Raw genomic sequence first — 19,875 nt, forward strand, 5'->3', positions numbered from 1 at the left:
TACTGTAGTCAAAAGCTTTCAAGAACCATTAAAGAACTAGTATGTAAACCCCCAGGGGGTTGTCCAGAAAGAACTGATCTGCAGACAAAGAAACAGTTTTGGAACGCAGTATCTTTTCATTTTAAGTGCCTCACCTTTATCTGCTTTGTCACCAAAGAAAGTAAAGTTAAATGTAGCAGTTGTGATAACAGCTGGTCTATACATACTCTGCTGCACACTACCAAATCACACTGATCACAGGTACTAAGGAATTTCCACATTTAGCTCCTATTAGCCAATTCTCTAATATTATTCAGCTGGGAATACATGATTGAAGAAAAAAATTCCCAGAGCTGAGTGCAATAGCAAGCAAATCAATAAGAGTGGGATTACTAGAATAAGAAATATTAACAACTGTAGTTACTAAAAAAGGGAAAAACCTAAGACTCTCTGAAGGTTTCAGAAGCATGTACGGAGGCTATAGGACTAGATAGGGACAGGACAGCTGAGCCTGAGCTATTTTACACTAGGAACATGGTAGTCTTATGAGCAGGTTCTCTGACCATTTTGGAAAGTTGTATCAATTTTATCCGGATGTAGCTCAGACAGGCAAGCAGAGAATGCAAAATCAGGTTTCCTTTTTTCCCCAGAAACTAACATTTTGTTTTCAAAAACTAACAGCAGATTTTCTTATCCTAAAAAAACCAAACATGCTGTAGCAAGCTGATAATATTCATGTTTGTTAAGCAAGTCTGTTTCTGGGGTGATTAAAAGCAAGGACGGTGCTGGGAAGTAGGGATGTAACTGCTGTCTCATACTTTGGTAGACTCCTCTGCAGGAAGAAATTACACATCTTCACATAATGGTGTAGCAGAAACAGCAGGAAGAAGTCTAACTGTGGGAAAATGCACCTTTCCTAGGCAAAGAAATAGAAAGTGCCTGACGTAGTTTTGAAGTTTGAGACCCTCAAGAAGATGACATACAGCACACAGTGTCACTCACCCTTAGGAGTGAAAGGAGGACATCTCAAAGCAAAGTGCCAGCTGTAGAGACAATGTGGGAACAAGCACAAGGACATTATCTGCTGCTATTTGAGACCTGCAGTGTACAAGGAATTAAACATCCCATAAAAATACGTTTAAGCACATCAGGGAACTGGCTGTCAGCCAGCTCCTCTTCCCAACTAGGAGAATGGTTTCTGCCAATAGCTTGGATCAGCATTCTAATGGGGAGCTGCCTGGAAGCTCACTCCCTTTGTAGGAATGCAAGACTAAGAATAGTCTTCCTGAGTACTAACTGGGTAACTGGTCCCATAAATAGAACTGAGTGTAAGGGCTGACCCCACAGCTCAAACAAAACACTCAGTTTTATCTGACTTATCTGTTCTAGGTAGATCCCTTAGTCAGAAATACACAGCTACTGAAGAACCTGTTACTCACAGACACCCCTGGGAAAGCACACATCCACATGCAGTATTGTAAGAGACATCGCTGCAGGGGAAGCAGTTTATTAGATCATAGGATTGCTCATACATCCATAAGCACATAGCAAATTTATGAGTGAAAGAAATATATTTAGAGCCAGTCTAGCACAGTAATACATACTCATGCTACTGATCTCTTTTAAAGAAGTGGAATTAAATATAGACCTTACAGATTTCAAACAAGATCTCCATTCTCAGCTGATCAATATGTTCACTTGTTCCTGGATTAGTTAGGTTAGTACAACTGCCCCCAGGCCTGTGCAGGAAAATCAGCTCATTTAGGTTCAGTCAACGTGTTTGTTATTAAGTTCAAATGAGTGCTCTAAGCACTGGCAACAAAACACTCGTACTACCACATCTCCCAAGAGAGTTCTGAAGCAGAAATCAGTGAAACTGCAACAAAAAAACCCCTAAAAATACTAAAGCTTCTTTTTTGTAAGATGGGCAATAAGATCTCTTAGTACCTTATTTGCATCATTTAATGTTATTTCTCCAAGCTAAACTGGTCCCTCAACTCCTCTGAAAGTCCATGAAAAGAATTGCGCATTTCTAGAGAACAAATGAACCTAGCTATCGTCAGATGATTGTATTCTAGACAAGGACTATTGAGTAAAGAAGGAAACAAATAAGAGATGCCTCTCTCTCCATTTGCTAGATAACACCTTGAAGATTAGTTAAAACAGATGACTAAAGACAGGCAAGCTACAGCTAGTCCATCTTGATTCATTATTGGATATAATTATTCCAACAGTAATTCACCCAATGGAATTCTTCCTGTTTACTGTAATGCACATACCCCAGGCCAGTACAGGTAGAGCATAATGAAAAGATTCATTGATGCGTTCCTCTTTAAAACATATTTCAAGCACATGCCCACCTGCTTAGGTGAACAAAAATGCTATTCACAAGCCTTACAAATGCTGTTCACATCTTCCAGAGGAGCAGTCCCCATTGGGTACATCTCATACTGACTAGGGAAGCAAGTGCAGACTTCAACTGCTTTTTTTTCCTCTTCCTTTCCTGAAGAGAGGGTGGGCAGACATTGATTACTACTGCCTCTGGACTCCCTTCTAAACTTTGTTTCTACTATGAAAGATTAATTCTGAAGATTTCATCACCTTTTCATCCATTTTTGCCTCAGCAAGTCATTCCCTTGGCTTTCCCTTTCCTTCATAAATTTTTATCCCTTGCACCTTCAAACAGTGCCCTTCCTTACTGGAGTACAGCACCTTTTCTCTCCACTCCTTCCAGCTGTCCCTCCATAATGGGGTTCTTTCTTAATCATAATGATAGGAACTGGTTAACAAACAACTGAGTTTTGCACTGTGATCATTTGCCTAGTCTCTCTTTTTCTGCTTCCTTCTTCACTCAGCAGTTCCAAGCTGAGATTTTATCTGTGCCTCATAAGGAAAAACCATTACTGCTGTCTGATGGAGGTAAACATTATCACTACACACCCCAAAGTGTTGTGAGGCTGCATGCATAATGTTAAGGGAAAAGGGATTTTGTCTATCCCTGCAGTGGGACATAACAATCCTTTTTAACATGATATTACAGGCCAGAGACAGCCATAAATCAGCCAGGTAGGCTGACTTTAATATGCTTGTTTCAGAAAACCTTTGAAATTAAGTGTTTTATAATCGACTTCAAAAGTGGATCATACCTTCAACTCGGAGCAATTAAAACATTCACCTGTGATAACAGGGATTTCATACAAAGTAAAAGGCACATTTTACTGGATAGCGTGTGTTTAGCTAATGCTAGGTAGTTCCTGGAAAAAAAACTATATTACGTTTCATCTATGTTTCTTTTATTAAATTAAAATAATGGCTCCTTTTCTTTACCTTTCCCTATTCCAATAAAAGCATACTTTGAACAAACTTGCCACCATTTCCAAGTGGAATTTCAATTAGTAAAGGACAAAGGTATACAGGCTCAGACCAATTCTGAACTGATGGTTTTCAGGCCTTGCTATTGTTTTTTGTAAGAAGCAAGACAAAGTCAGCATTACCCAGTATCCAAAGCCATACACCCACAGACCTCCATTTTGTTATCACCATTTTCAGTTTTAAAATTGCTGAAACTAAATTGAACATAAAGTGATAAGAACTGTTTGGAACAAATAAGTTAGAAATGTCACTAATAGTAGTCATGATACACTGACTTTTTACCTAGTGCAAGACAGTAGTGGTAAGGAAATAAAAGAATGAACATTGCATGATTGCTTTTATTTCCATTTAGAATAGTGAAGGCCTTTTTACTAGATTCATCACATGATAAACCATCCCCCATTTATAGGTTCCAGAACCTGAAACATTCCAGGTGTCCCAGAGATGTTTAGTGGGAGGACAAAAGGGCCAGGTAAGATTCATGATACTATGGTGGTGATATGCAGCTTATTTGCATCCTTTTAAGGGCATTCAGTATTCTAATCCAAGAAAACTCATTTAAACCTGTTACAACTTGTCACAGTGTGGAGCCTGAAATCTAGGCTAGAGGCAAAGACAGTCACAACATGGGGAAAACACCCAAACAGTGTATTCTAAATGGCTTCAGTCCATGAGACTGCCAAGCTACTCTGAAGTATTACTAGCTTTATATTCTTCTACTTCCATTAAAGCACCTAAAGCAAATACTTCCCTTTGCTTTACTGGAAGCGTAGACTAGTAATTTCCATTAGCTAAAACATACCTGCTGAGTCTATCCTGTTATTGTCTTGCTGGGATTATAATTTGGAGTGAGTGAATTTGACAAGAAAATGCTCATTACTTGTTACAAATTCAGTTGATTTCAGTATTTCACTTGCAAATTTCCAGTGCTTTAGTTTATGGACAACATGCTGTTACAGCAAACACAGTATCTTACTCCTGAATAGTGTGTTAAGATCGTTGTGCGCTTACGCCTATATCAATCACTTAAAATTAGATACACAAGTCTCAAGTCTTCTAAAACATCTGACTTGTAAAAGAAGAAAAACTAGGAATCCTTTCTTCCCCTTTTCCTACTCTCAGTAGAGCAGCTTATTTGTCTTACTGTAGTCCTCCTTAGAGAATCCCTACTGCAGGTCTGCTTCCAGCCTTGTGGCATCATATATAAGCCTTGCTGAGGACACACACTGGCTATGCTTACTCCGAAAAGAATGGTGCAGTGATTACAAAAGCAGCATCATGCCCAAGTATGTGTGTATTAAGGAGCAAAGCCTCCACAAAGGCAGATTCTTTTACATGTGGCATCTTGAAGCACAAACCCAAGTTCAAGCATCTTCTTCACAGATGCAGTTTTACCTATTTACAGACAGACAACTGCAGTAATCAAATGGGTTCTTAGGCAGCAGCTTTTAAGTTTTGTTTAAGCGGATCTGTTAGTACAATACTTAGTACAACCCTTAAGAGACTGTTTCCTTTGCTACAAGAAGGTCAATATTTACTTAAAATGAAAACAAACTGTGAGCCATTCAATATGCTTTCCACAGGCTACACTGGTAATAGACACTGTGTTACTTTTACTGTTATGAGACAAAGTAGGATCAGCATACAAGTCAAAAACTAGAAAGAAGGCCTGTAAAATCATGCAGTTCCCTCTCAGAACACAATAAATGAGACAGGATTCCATAAATGCTTTGCCCATCTGAATTTGCAAAGACAAATTGCAAAGCTTCAACTGTTTCCACCAGGGAAATATTTCAGCCGTTTAAAAAGTGCCAGAAAAACATACACCTTAAAAGTCAAAACTAGCTGACATGGTCACTTTTTTTTACTACATATTTGACAGATTAGGCAATTTGCAATGGCAGACCTACTGCTGAGAAATGTTCTAAATTCTTCTTTTATACTGGCTGGCGTAACAAAATATGGACATTGCTTCTCAGTTCAAAGGGGGCTTGGCATTTGCTCCAGTTGTAAATCATGAACCTAAGCACTGTTAGTCATCTCCTCTAGAGTCTTTAGGTATTCTTCTGGTTCCTTTTCTTTCTCTGCCAAAGCTCACTTCAAATTGTGCGTCCTGTCATCATCCAGATGAGTTTCGAATAACATAATAATATTCCAGTTTCTCAAGTGGCACGACAGAGTACAAGTTAACTATGCAAAGGACCAATGCTTAGTAATCATCTCTGGTTTTTGAAGCAGTTTAAGTGTTAGCAGCATATAGTGCCTAATCTTTACTATCAGAGACATCACTTTAAGTTAGGAAAAGCCTTGGCTTATCACAATAGATTTACGAGTAACTGTAGACTGAGTGAGTATACATTTGTGCAACTTCTCCATGAGTGACAAATTACAGGGTTCATAATTCAGAGGTATTTAGTGACTGTTCAGAGTTTGCTTCCACTATTCTGAACGTCTTCATTAAAATGATTATGTTGTAAAACATCCCATAGCTTTTAACAGCTTCAGTTAATACCTACTAACAAAAGAGACACCATAATAACTGATGAGAACTCTGAACAGTGACATTATTCAGTTTTCAGTATTTAAAGCCTGAGGTGGGTTTTGTTTGGTGGGTTAGTTTGGTTTTTGTGGGAATTTTTTTTTCCTGTTGCAGATACTAAGCACTCCAGAGAAGACATTTTCAGTCTGAAGTCCACCATACGCTGTGTTACTCATAAGACTTTAATCCAGCAAATAGGAAGCTACATAAATGAGTTTTTACCTATTTAAGTACACAGTAAGTTTGCTTAAGATCCTGTTGTTTGAGATCTTTGAACTCTCATCTCTACTACAAAGGTCATAGATTATTTTTTTAATGAAAATCTAAGCATTCTAAACTCTAGACCTTTAAAGCAGAAAAATGAGTATTGTAAGGTTCATGATAAAATAAGAAACCTCACCATAGTTTTCACTTCAGGATACAAACCTGTACACACTGAAAGAGTTTAACCATGATTTACAGTATTAAGAGGGGAGAATGACAAATAGACTTCCTGCATGGGATTTATGAAAACTTCCAAGTTAGGAGCACAAATCCTGCTGTTTTACATTTGAAATCACAGTGGGTGGTTCTTACATGCAAAAATTGAACTCCTGATGCAACATGAACAGGCATAATTCAGGGAATTAATAGTCACAGCCTACATTTGCAACAAATACATATTTATATGTTAGTGTTCCCAAAATAATGAGTAGTAATGGAGCATTCTGTACATGTTCTTTCTGCTGATTATCAACCAGAGCCATCAAAATCCCAGCTGTCTCTGCGAGGGACCCTGTTTCTTGTGACAACAACAGTATTTTAATTCCATGATCAAGACCATCCATCCAGCAGACCATAGTAAGCCTGTGAAGCCATTTTTCTTTGTTCTCACAAATGAAGACAGCACAGCTGAAGCAGCAGAGAAAGTGAAAGGCCTCACAAAGGTCACCATCCTACTGAACTAAAGGAAGAATCAAGCAGTGACCAACTCCCAGCAGTTTGATTCCTGGTGCAATCCATGGTCTACTACCAGAGCTGTGCACGTCAACCTACTGCTGAAATTGTGACCACCCAGCCCTGTCCAACCTTGGTAACCACTGGGGCTCAAAAACATTCAAAATAGAGCCTCAGCTTCTAAGCATCTTTAATAAGCCAGTTCCTGCCACCACTGATCTCTTCAGAAGATGAGAATTCCTCACCTCATGGGCCCAGCCTGGAAATTTCGGGACCAAATCACTTTCTCCATACTTGTCACATAGCGTAAGAGTCCCATTTATCTCACAAAGGACACATCAAGATGAGTACACACAGACATTTCATAAGGAAGTCTGATCTCCAAAGGTGGCTAATGCAAGGCATTAGCACTACTCTTTCTTTCATACATTAAAAACCTATGTAGTTTCCACTGGCATTGAAGTAGTGCCTAGAACTCAAATATGCCCTCATTACAGGGAGAACTACGTTCCAAAGTAGATAGTTAACTATTTTATTTGCCTATACTTCCAAGGAGACTTAATCTTTACACAGAGCAAGTGAATGATGAACAACATCATTATGCTTGTTGCAGAAATGACCATGTGTTATGCAAATGAGAAAAATGTTCAGGTGCATGAAAATAACCTTCCCCCTGAGAGGATTCCGTTAAAGTTTAATGCTTGTTCTATACTTTCTTTTGAATACAGATCATTTGTTCGCAACACCTTGGTCCCACGGAATCATCTGGTTTTCCCTTTAATGTCAAGGCTTTGCTAACACTGCACTCCGACCTCATTATCAAGCTTACCACATTAAGCTGCTGTTCATAAGCTTCCAATAGTGGGAAACCTAATTCAATTTCCTAACATATTTTCCTTTTCAGAATTGTTCTTTTGTGAAGGGTGAAGTTAAATTTAGATGAATTGTGTCACTTGCAACTCCTTTTAAATACAGCTCATTGGGAGCTACCTATAAACAGGTTCGAAATACTTCTCAAGTGGGCCTGTCTTACTGCATTCAGCCTAACGAAGGCTGTTGGTTCCAAGTCATCTGACTTGACACTGAATTCATGTCTACTCAAAGCAAGGTCATTCACAGATCACAACAGAGGTAAAATCAGAAGAATAGGACTCAAATGGGGGAAGAGAATTCTTCTCCCTCAAGCCAAAGAAGACAATCATGGTTATATAAAACTGGTTCTAAGTCATCTTTACACTCTCCCTTTCTACTAGTTCCTCTCAGCATACCAGCATCTTCACACAACTCAAAACAACCACAGTTACTTGTGCTCTCATGAGTATATTGCCAGGTGCTGGACTAGTAAAGGGATGCATAGCAACACCTTGCCCACACAAGAGATCCTTTCTTACTAAGGATAAGTAACAGCAAAATGGTTTTCTGGCTAAATATGCTTTGGATGCTACCACAGTGCAGGAAATACCTGATTTAATAACTGAATAACACCTCTGCACTGCAAAACTGCAAATTTGCAAGGCTGTTCAGATTTATGCCAAGTGATGAGTAGTTCTGGAGGACAGTTAGTGCACTGAACTGGAATTCAGAGTACCCGGACTAAAGATGCTGCTTTGCTATATGCTTTGCGTGTGACCTTGGTGATATTCCATGCTACACAGGCTCTTATGCCATGCTCATCCCTCTAACATGAAAGTACCTTCCAGCCCATCCACTCCTGCACATTTTCATTAGCAAAAGGGAAGTTTAAAGGAACAGATCTTTGACCCACACAAGAAGATGGTGTCTATGACTGTTAGCCACTCCTAGAGAATTAAGTTGTTCTGGAAAGGTTTTCAGTCCCTCATTTGGAAAGCGTAAATTAGCCCTCTTTTTCTTCTCAGCTCACCTAGTCATACGTATCCCAGGGTCTCTAAAAGGTCTAGCACTGTGTGCTTTGTCTCACAACACTTTGCACTAGGCAGCTGTGAGGAATGCACCCCGCAACAGCAGTGCTTCAGAGACATGCATGGTACTTGAGTAAAAGGCTGAAATACCTAAGTATTAAGTAGTGGCTTTACAGATCTTGGGATCCTGAGAAGTTTCTATAACTCCCGAAGGATCCTCCCTTAAGTTACCTGGGGTGAGAACTGTGTCTTTAGGAAGTAGCTGCTAAATAAGTCTCATTCTCAGCTGTGGCAAAGCAGTACTGCAAGAGAAAGCTGTAAAAGAGATATTTAAAGTATCATTGCGGTCTGGGTGGAAATAGACACCATTTCCTTTCCTAGTGCACTTTAGAAGAGTGTCTCCTTTACATGCAGCTCTTGCAGGGGAAATTAAGTGTAATGAAAACCATCAGTTATGCAGACATTCCCCATGCAAGATTCCTCATCACCCCATCTCTGAGCTGAGGCTTATTCAGTAAATTACCTTTCTCTGGTACGAGATTCAGAGCTTGTGATTTCTTTTCAGGAAAGACATCACTGGAAATAACTAAATTACTAAATGTTACACTCTACATACCTTATTCCCAGCAGTTTGCTTTGGAAAATGGTGATATGCCTGGTTGGGAGAGGAAATCTAAAATCTTTCTGTCAAAGACCAGTGTTCAGACCCTGCGTAAGTTTATGAATAATTCTAGTCTAATAAACACTGCGAAATGGAAATACTGTGGCTTAAGATATGAATAGAACTAACTCTGCCTCAGCAAGTGCTATGCTTGAAACACGATTTGAATTCTTTGCCAGCCCTACCCACAGACTGAGCTTGTTTACTACTTTTTCAGAAATAAAAATGCTTGCCTTACAGCACATTGCAGCCATGGTAAAGCTGCTCCCATAGGTGACATTACAGAATTAACAGCTGCCTATTGGGTTTCCTCTCCAGAAAAATAGCAAGTGTCACCTCATTGCAAGCAACGGAGTCACCCAAAGCCTGTGCCCATTTAAAATACAACAAAATTATTTTAGACCTCTTCCAGCAAATGCTGCAGTAAAATAAATGCCTATAATATTAGAATCAACTTTTTTCCCCTTCCCACCCAGACTTCTCTTTATGTATTCCTCACCTGAAACTGATTCCTACCATTTAAGAAGTCTCAAATGATTTTTCTTCCTTTCATCAACCCTTTCAAACAACAAGCACCCAAAGCCACATGTGAAGTAGATCGTGCCCAGCTTCTGCCTCAGTACTTTTTCCACTCTGCTCCTCCCAACAATTCCTTACTACAATCCTTTACCCTATGAATTTGGCAGAAGTAATTCCGGATGCAATATTAACTGCTGGAACAGAAGTATTTCTAAAATCTACACAGTACCTTCGTTGGTAACAAACTAGCTCTAGCCCAAGGGCACAGCAAGACCCAGCCTTTTGGGTCTTCCTGTGCTATCCACCTAGCTTTGGATAGCCTCTGTCTCCCTGTCAGTGACCCATAAGCAAAAGACCCAGACCAACACATAGCACTTAAAGCAAAGATGAAGTATTTCAAGCGAACTGAAAAAGATCATGTCCAGCTGAAGCTCTGAGCTGATGTGAGCCCTCAGTGACTTCAGTTAATGCTCTCATCTCTTACTGCTCATGGTTCTGCAAACATTTGCCTCAGAAGTGCTCTATTTTCCTATCCCTGCAGCCAGTGACTCTATACACTGTTCAACAATTTTATATATCCCAAAGAAGATGGCATATAAAGTTTCTCATGTTTTCTGAGGAAAGTATTTCTGAAGTCATTAAGGCAGATTTCCAACAAATTGCACTTTTCTGAACCTCACACAGCTTTCTGCTTTGCACAAGGCTCTAGGCTGGAGCACGTTATCCCACAGTAAAGCCTGTGGGGAGACAAAATGAGCCTGTTGTGCCCCTTTTCTGCACCAGTTAGGGGCAGGGGCTTCTCCTTCTTCTCACAGAGGTATCACTGAGTTTCTTCAAAACCACTAAATGTCAGTGGATCATTGGCCATATACCACTGTAACAGATCTGGCCTGAGCTTATCATGTCCAGTTCCAACCCCATAATCCTTCCTTCCATAAGAACTCCTACCTGGGAGCTTTTTCCTCAGTAATCCTCCAAAGGCTGAGTGAAACAACAGGGCGTCCTTGCTGCCCTCATCACCTCAAGACCTACCCTCAACACATACCTGTTCTCCCCACCAAGACCTCCATGTTACTTCTGACACACACACACCCCCCAGCTCCTCCTCCATTTAAATTTAAATGACATGAACCTGAGCTCTGACAACCAGCAAAGCAGAATAAAGCCTGATTTGGCTCACACCTATAGAAGCACACTATTGCTTTTATCTATTGAAAAAAACCTTCTTCACTTACCAAAAAGGATCTCAATAAATACGTTGAGATCTAAGAAACTGGAGCCTGAAGCTAAGAATACCTAGAGAGAAGTGACTTTTATTACTATATAATTAATATGTGCTCTCCTGCAAACTAAATGTGATTATATGTGCAGTTGCAATAAGACAGATGTTGTATTAACATAGCTCTGGCTGGCGTTGAGCACAAATGGGAACCTGAGCTCCCAGTGTACAAGCAGCTTCTCTAGTTAACCAGTCCACCCCCTAACACAGGCAACAAAGCACTCTTGGGAACTCTGCTGCACATTACAGTTTCAACAGTACCCAAAAGCAGTCAGCAACTGGCAGCTCTCCATCTGCCTGAGCAGCAAAAGCACTTAGCTTAGCAAGTTGCTTACATGGGATATGTGCCATGGAAGAGATCCCCCCTTTACTGCTATTTATAGATATTAATCTCCACATAAATAGTAACAATTTTACTTTACATATGTTAACTGAGGAAAGGCCAAGTAAATTCAAAATTGGTACAGAGATCCATTTGCAGGAGCCTTAACACAATGTTAATCTCTTTACAGAACTTCATGCTGATCAATAGTGACTCTTGGTTGGATTCAGATAAAAACCTCATCAGTTCACCTGATAACCCCTTGCAGGACTGCATCCATACCTCAGAACACATTAAAACACAAAGGAAAGGCTATTGCTGCAGAAGTACACAAAGATGAAGAGAGAGCTTCTGTATACTGCCTAGAGAAAGAGGGAAAAAAATGGCCCCAAATCTGCTCCGGAATATACTTACAGGGCATTTGCTTTGGGTCAGAGGAATAAAGGAGCTGTCTCACCGCACACCTAAGATGTTCTATGCACAAGCTTTAGAACGGGTTTTTAATTTACTCTTCCCACTAGAATATCAGTGCCTGACTTTGCAAGAAGCATTTCACTTGTTCCTAATCTATAAACACTCAAACTAGTAAGCAAGAACAGCCTGTCTAGATAAAAGGGTGTCTGGTTCTACCAGGTAATAGTAGGTATCTCAACCACATCCAGCCTCCATTGGCCTGGTCTTAAGAACAGCAGCAGCCACAGCAGCATGAAAACTTTGGAGTTCTTTATGAAGTACATCTGTTAATCAAGGCGATAGATGGAAATTGATGGAAAGCAACTCCGAAAGCTTTCCATAGCTGAGGTGCTTAGATAGCCAACCTTTAATGGGGCTATGCACAAATATTCAAGCAGTCTGGATTAATGAGACTGGACAATACATACAGAACTCTGTAAGAGTGGTTCTTGCAGGTGGAGCTTCTACAGCCTGCAGGAGGCGAGAAAGTACAGCAAATATTTTTCTCATGGCCACACTAGCCAGGAGAGAGAAAACTACAATCAGAACAGCTGCATAGTTGTGACACAAGGGATTTAGAGTCCTGCAGAGCCTATGCTTGACTGCCAGTAAAATAGCTACATAGCTTCTCAACTGGAGTTGCACCTCAGCTTGTGTGCACCCAGCTGTGTAGGGCACACACTTAATCTCTGCCTGGATGCGGTTTATACGTCTTACACAGCAAGGAACCAGATTGATACAACTCCTTACTCATGTTCCCTCTTATCTACAGGGGAACTAGTTCAGCTCTCTAACACCAGAGCAAGCGCTGGGAAAGGGAAGAGGCACCCACCAGTCCCACACACACTTCAGAACAGCAGCAGGGAGCATACCCTCAAGTGCACCCTCCAGAAACTACCAGCATTAGGAGGTCATACATTTTCAAGACCATCCTAAAGTAATACAGCATCCTAAATAAGAGCACTGAGCAACCCATGTCTTTAAATGACTGCAATTAGAGCAATCCAGACATTCATCATCCCCATTTATGTACTAGGTCAAGCCTCTTAACTGCAGCAATGAAGAATGGAAAGCAGAAAGAAAGCTTTTGAAGTTTTACTGGAAAGCAAACATTACCTTATCTGAGGAGACCTCTCTCTACCCATGGAACACCTCAATGACAAATGCCTCCACAGGATCCTGGGCTGGGCTTTTTGGGAGGTCAAAACCTGGGCAGGGAGTGGGTGAAGGCCCCAGGTGAAGCTGGTCAGGGCCATTAGGGCCTAATAGTGCCCTCAAGACCCTGATACACAGGGACACATGATACAGACAAATATTCTTGAGTGATCCAAGGACAGAATTTCTCTCCATGAGAACGAGGTGAAAAGTAGAGCCAAGTCTTTCATATTGTCATACAATATATACACAGGCATTCTCCTGGCAGAGCAGGTGTTTGAAGTCTTCTGTTCACAGAATCTAAGATCAGTGACAAACTGTGCATAAAAGAACCCATGTAAAAGACAAGTATAACAAAGAACAGTTCTATTTCTTTTCAGACTTGGTATCATACATCCTGTTCACACAAACATCCAGGAGCTTAATGCACAGTCTTTATTGAACCTGAATGATTTAAGAGTAAAAGTGAGGTGAGGAAAACGTGGGAGTTTTGCTGAATAGTTAAAAATAGAGAGTTGTAGGAAATTTTCAGCACTTACTGTGCGAAGTAGCAGACAGTTCAGACACCTCAGTGTCTGCCTTCAGCTTTCCTTCAATGTCACAGCTTGTTATTTGTCACTTATAATGAAACTATCTGTCCTGGGTTCAGCAGTAGCAGTCATTTTTTCTCCTTCTTAGTAGCTGTTGCAGCACTGTGTTTCTGACTTTCGGCCTGGGAACAAAGCTGATAACACCGATGTTTAGACTGACCAACGACTTTGTGAGTCTCATGCTCTGCCAGGGAGGAGGAGGGGCCAGGAGGAAGCGGGGACAGGACACCTGACCCAAACTAGCCAAAGAGGTATTCCATACCACAGCACGTCATGCCAGGGGATGTAACTGGGAGCTACCCAGAAGGGCACGTCCTCTTTCTGTCGGGCTCTCTTTTCCTGCGGGCGGTATCGTATTCTCTTCCCTTGTTATTTCTCTTATCATTATTATTATTGGTGGCAGCAGCAGTGATTTGTGTTATACCTTAGTTACTGGACTGTTTTTATCTCAACCCGTGGGAGTTACATTCTTTTGATTCTCCTCCCCATCCCTCCAGGAGCGGACGGAAGAAAGGTGGGGGGGGAAGTGGACTTCGTGGCTCTGATTTACGGCCTGGGCTTAAACCACGACACTATCTGAAACTAATGTCTAAATTCTGCAACATATTAAATGACACAGAGGGTAACAGTCAAATAGTAAGGAGCACATAGAAGAACGCTTATCTTTCTCTGGAAAATAGGATTTTAATTCTGTAAGTTTAAATCCTAAACAAGAAGAAGTGCATGCCCCATCTGCCAGAATAAGATCGTGAAATTAGAGTTAACTAAAAAATAAAAGGGTTCCCATTTTTTGGGGGGAAGATCCACTTTGCCTATGTTATAATTAATGCATACTCTGAACTGACATTGCTGCCACAAGAAAACAGCTCAGACTTCCCTGCAGACCCAGCACCAGAAATGTTTCTTGCTGTACTGCACCTCCTACTTTGCACAGGCATAACCACTTGCATAGTCACACAGCAAAGCCATAGCAGGGAAGAGCTGCAGTCTGAAAGTAACCATTTCATCATTTTTTATTGTGAAATTAGCTAACACAGCCAAATCCCTCCTCCTCTTTCCTGCTGTGGTCACAACAATGCTTATGCTGACACAAGCAGGAGCAGCACAAGTACAGAACCCAGAGGCTGGGAAAGGACCATGTCTTGCAGTTGCAGCACCAGCTAATGCTATCTTCAGTTGTGTGTGAAAGTTGAGCAGTCAGGGGTCTTCCTCCTGAGGTTTTGAGTCTCACACCACTGTAGCCAAAGAAGGAAGCCCAAATCACATCCCTGCACTGCTTTGAGCAATGGATGCTCCTGTCTTTAGTGACAGAACTCATTGTATCACTCATCCACAAGCAGCAAGGTGAGCTCCTGCCCTGACACTGCTGTTGCTTTAATCTGCGCCTTAGAGGAAGACCTAAGTGGTAAGAAATGCCCCTCCTGAATAATCACCTTTGATCTGTGCTGACCTTCCTTCATGAACCAGAGGATTAAAAAGCACAGTTTCTCAGTCCACTCACAGTACTACACACGTATACAGATGAAATATACATGCAAGATGCTTGTTTATGAGATAAAAGTATCTCTTATTTTGGGCATACTTTATTTTGAATACAAGGTGACACTGAATATCTGAAAAGCATGGGGTGTTCAAGAATTCAGTTCCTTGGAAACTCTAAGACAGTGTAGAGAGCAATATACATACTGAAAACAAGACTAACACTAAAACCAAAACGATACCTGGGACTATGCTGGTTAGCAGCAGTTTTCTTTTCCATCTGTGCCTCCAGACCATGCCAGTCTAGTTGCACCTAAACTCAAGGCTCAGGAGCTCTGAGGAAACCTGTAGAGGAGGAAACGTTCTGGCACTTGCAGGATGGTGTCTTCTCTGCCTTCAAGAAAAAAATCTGTGCTGCAAAGATGGGAATGCGAAACATTCCTTCTGAATCCCAGCTTCTTGCTGTCTGCTAGGAGCACTGCAGGAATAACGGAAAGTGACAGTAGCACCACTGGGTTGCAAGTGAAACTAAGAAGCTGAAATACCATTATTTTCATCAAAATGGTCTCCTAATGATTCGGAGAAAACTCCAGGAACAAACTTGCCAACAAGTTTGTATTCTTTACAAATCACAACAAGCAGGTATTCTTTATTGCAGTGCTGGGAGACACGGGGGATAGCTCCTCCTAACATGTGTCCCCGTATTGCTACACAAGCCGTCCTTATACAGTCCCTGGTCATACATACATATTCATGAGCCTATGTATGGATTACATCATTTTCCAGAAAGTTCCCTGCATGCGTACAAAATTGTGGTGCTGGTCTCCGAGGGTCCTTTACTTCTTCCAACAATCTTCAGCACTTCTGGCAGCCTTCAAAGCACAGCAGTTTATACCAGCTTAATTGGTTCGTTAACACCACAGACACAGCAATCATCCTGTCCTTCTACTTATCAGTTAGTTCAACTGCAGCTCATCCTGGACACCTGCCATTCCCAGATACTCCTTATCCTTACGTCCTATTCTTCTAGACTATTTTTCTTACACTAATTTTGTATTAAGGTCATAAGGGCCTAAAACTACGTTAACTACAATGGTTTATCTCATACAAGACTCCTCAGTATGTTCTCTACCTGTAGTCTATTTTTTATTCTGTGAATCGTGCACCTCAGTAATTTTCCATTGCTACTGTTACAAAGCTGTCAAACTTAACATTACTTAAAATTGATTCTAAAGGTTTATATATTTCATTTCGTGATTTTGTGCCCACCTTATCTCACTAAGTAACATATTTTCTGATCTGGCATGAAATTCACTCTTGGAAACTTTCAGGATTGACAAAAGCGTTTCCCATGAAGGTCTGAATTGAACACACATCAGTATATAGCTGTTGAAGCATTCTCCTATTTCTTGGCATTTCAAAGTCCCTAGTAGTTTTCTTGTTCAATGAGCTATTTAAAGATTTACCAGGATCAGAATCCAGATGTGAGTCTGTGTAGAGACAAGATGCTCTGCAATTGCAACGGTCACTCCAGATTTTGCCTTGAAATTTAACAGCAATGGTTTTATTCTTGATGGAGCTGTGGATCCTTCCTTGTGATGGGTGCAATGGCCAAAACTTGATGTTAACCAGTACAGATGCCGGCTGGAAGCAGTGTGGACTCTGCAAGTTCTAGGGAGTTATCTTTGTTTAGGTTAAGAAAACAACTGTTTTTCTAAATAAAAAGAATGTGAATGTCAGGGACAATAAGCTGTTTACTGGTGTCAATGGTTAATTTGATAAAAATAACAAAATGGGCTGAGTTCAATCATCCTGTATCTAACTGTCAGAATAATTGGATGAAATTGAAATACTGCTGTTTAAAAAACCTTGATGAACTAAAAATCACAATTTTTGTTACTATTCATTCATCTTTGCTGAAAGAGAACCATTTTATTTATTGATTTACTTATTTCTTCTAAATAAACAGGTACCAAACAAAACAAAACGGCAAAGCAAATGGAAGGCTGCTACAGAAGCGCTGCCCGGAATACGCAGGGCTCCGGCGCCATCTAGGGAGCACGGCTCCACGGACGCTCGAGTTCCAAGCGCGAGCACAAACGTCTGCTCCTGCATTTGCATTCCTGGATTTCAAAGCCGTCCTCTCAACCAAATAATACTTAAAAGCAACTCTCTCTTACATGTATTTCACCCAACTGCAGTGAAAACTTCTCCTCCTTGCAGCTTAAAATCCCTTTTAACTTCACTGTGCGATTGAGAGTACTAAAGTGGGTGCCCAGGGCCTGCACCTCCTCATGCCATAAGAGGGTTCAGCCTGGATGGAGGCCACTACTCAGTCAGCATCCAGTCAACAAGCTGTATGCAGCTTCGGATACACCACATAATGGTGTGCAAGGGGCAGCATTACCCCACCCACAAACACTGACTCTAAAGGGTTTCAAACAACAGATTTCTTTCAAGGAAAGGAGAAACTACACCAAAAAAATCAAATCTGACCAATCCAATAATAGGCAAAACTACCATCCTTTAGGGCATACTTCAGGAACAGTCCTGTACCCAGCTTTGCTTCCATCCTTTCGAGCAGCTGCAGAGGTGGGCACTTTTCATTTGCCTCACCTCCAATGGCTTCTGCTTGGTACCACCATCTGTACACTGCTAATCATGTCACAGCACCTTCCAATCTATTTCAGCTCTTCAGAGGGAAACCAGGGCATATAAGACCTAAGACATAGCAAGGAAATGTCCCTTGGATAAAAAAGTTGGATACGCTTCTGTCTTTCTCTCCCTTTCCCAGCTTTTATTGCTTTGTTCAGGGACTTTTCTGATCACCCCTTTTGACTACAGCATTGATAAAAAGAATTTGAGTCTGACCACCTCTCCTCAACGCCAGGACAAACCCGCAGGTTCACCATAACAGCAACACTGAGCTTTGGTTTAATTCTCCTTTTTGAGAAAATCCCAAATGCTCAAAGCAGTTACCACTGGGAGAGGCCTGCCTGTAGGGCTGGCAGGGTCCCACAGCACAGCAGGGCACAGCCGGGAGGACACGAGCGTCTCCTTTTTCCTACTCATCTTTACCTTCCCTTTCACAGACTAAGAAAAACATTAGTTCAGTCTTTCTTTCGCAGACATCCTTTCTAAGGTCTGCTAGGTGTACTCTGCATTTGCTTGCAGGGTCTCTGGACAAACCAGACATGTTACACCACTTCTGACCCTAACAGAGTGGAACAAAACAAGTGCTTGAAAAAACAGCACTCTTGCTAGAATATCTTCAAGTACTTGCCCTTTTTTTTTACAGCACCTTAATATATTTGATATCTGATGCTCTGTTTTCTGAATAGAGTTCAGCTGCACTCTAGTGGCTGTATTCTAGGATCTCAGGCATTTTGGAATTGCCTAAACTCTGTATTCCCACTCACTCAAAATAACACGACTTACTAACAATGGAAAACGTGCTTCTTCAAGTACACACTTCTTTTTTTTTCCATCCAGGAAAATCATTGCTGAGGTTCAGTTTAGAAAGAGAATGTAGGATTTTGTTGGTGTGAAATCAGATTTGAAGCCCATATCTCAGATACAGTTTTGTTTCAGATGCTGGTAGGCTGGTTGGCATCCACTCAACTGCTAGTCCCATTGAAGTGCTTATATATAACCATGTATCCAACATCAGTGTCAGCAAGTCAGGGTCCACCCTTCCTCTTGAGAAGCACAGTCCTTAGTACTGCGTGCCGGTCTGTGAGTTACCCACTAGGTGGTGAGGAAGACTCGCAGTTCCTTTCCTACCAAAGAGCAGATTTAAGTTGGCAAAGCCTCAGTTTGGGATCTTGTATTAATGCACAGACATTGTGAATTCAAGGTTAACACTTGACTGCAAGAGCTAACGGAATAATGGAGAAGGACATTTGAGGAGTAGAAAGTGTGGCTCAGTGATCATTAAAGACAGCAAGGAATATATGAAAATACTGTAGTGATTTTTAAAGGATATAAAAATGAAAGTAGATATAAATAGATATACAGCTTGGGAATAAGGCATGTAATGTTAAAAGAGGAAATATAGGCTGCCAATAGTAAATATTCCCTGGATAAAAGTACCCAAGTCTTTTAAAAACAAAATTGTGCAGGACAAAAGAAAAACATGTCATAAAGATTCACTTTGCGTTGGGACTGAGATGAACATGAAGACAATTCTTATGAAGTTTGAAATTTTTTTGCTTGACTTTAGGAAAATTGACATTTAAACTGAGTTTTTCTAGAAAAACAGGCTATTTTGAAAGCTTTTCAAAGTGGGCCCTTGGCTCCACTTAAAACAGGGTGCTGTGGAACAGAACACCACCAGAAAGAGGTGAGAGAAGACGGAAAATAATGACTCTCTTTGAAGGCAGCAGCACGTGGGCAGTGTGAATTTCCCTCCTGCACTACCTAAAATGGTTAGACTCTCACATTTCCAAACACCAGTCACCAAACCCTCACTACATCTTACAGCACTGTACCACTGGCAGATGTTACTTGACAACACATCTTTTATGTGAAGGTTGTGCCACTGCAGGCATCAGCTACAAAAGACCTAACTCTTTAAAAAGAAACAAAGGTCACAATGGAAAAGAGACCTGATAATAGTCATAACAACAATGTTTCTCAACATTTGAAAAGCTAAATGCTTAAAATCCATTCCATGAAAGATTGCCAACTGAATTATATAACTAATCATGTT

This window comes from Psittacula echo (assembly GCF_963264785.1).
Source record: "Psittacula echo genome assembly, chromosome: 11".
Lineage (NCBI taxonomy): Eukaryota > Metazoa > Chordata > Aves > Psittaciformes > Psittacidae > Psittacula > Psittacula echo.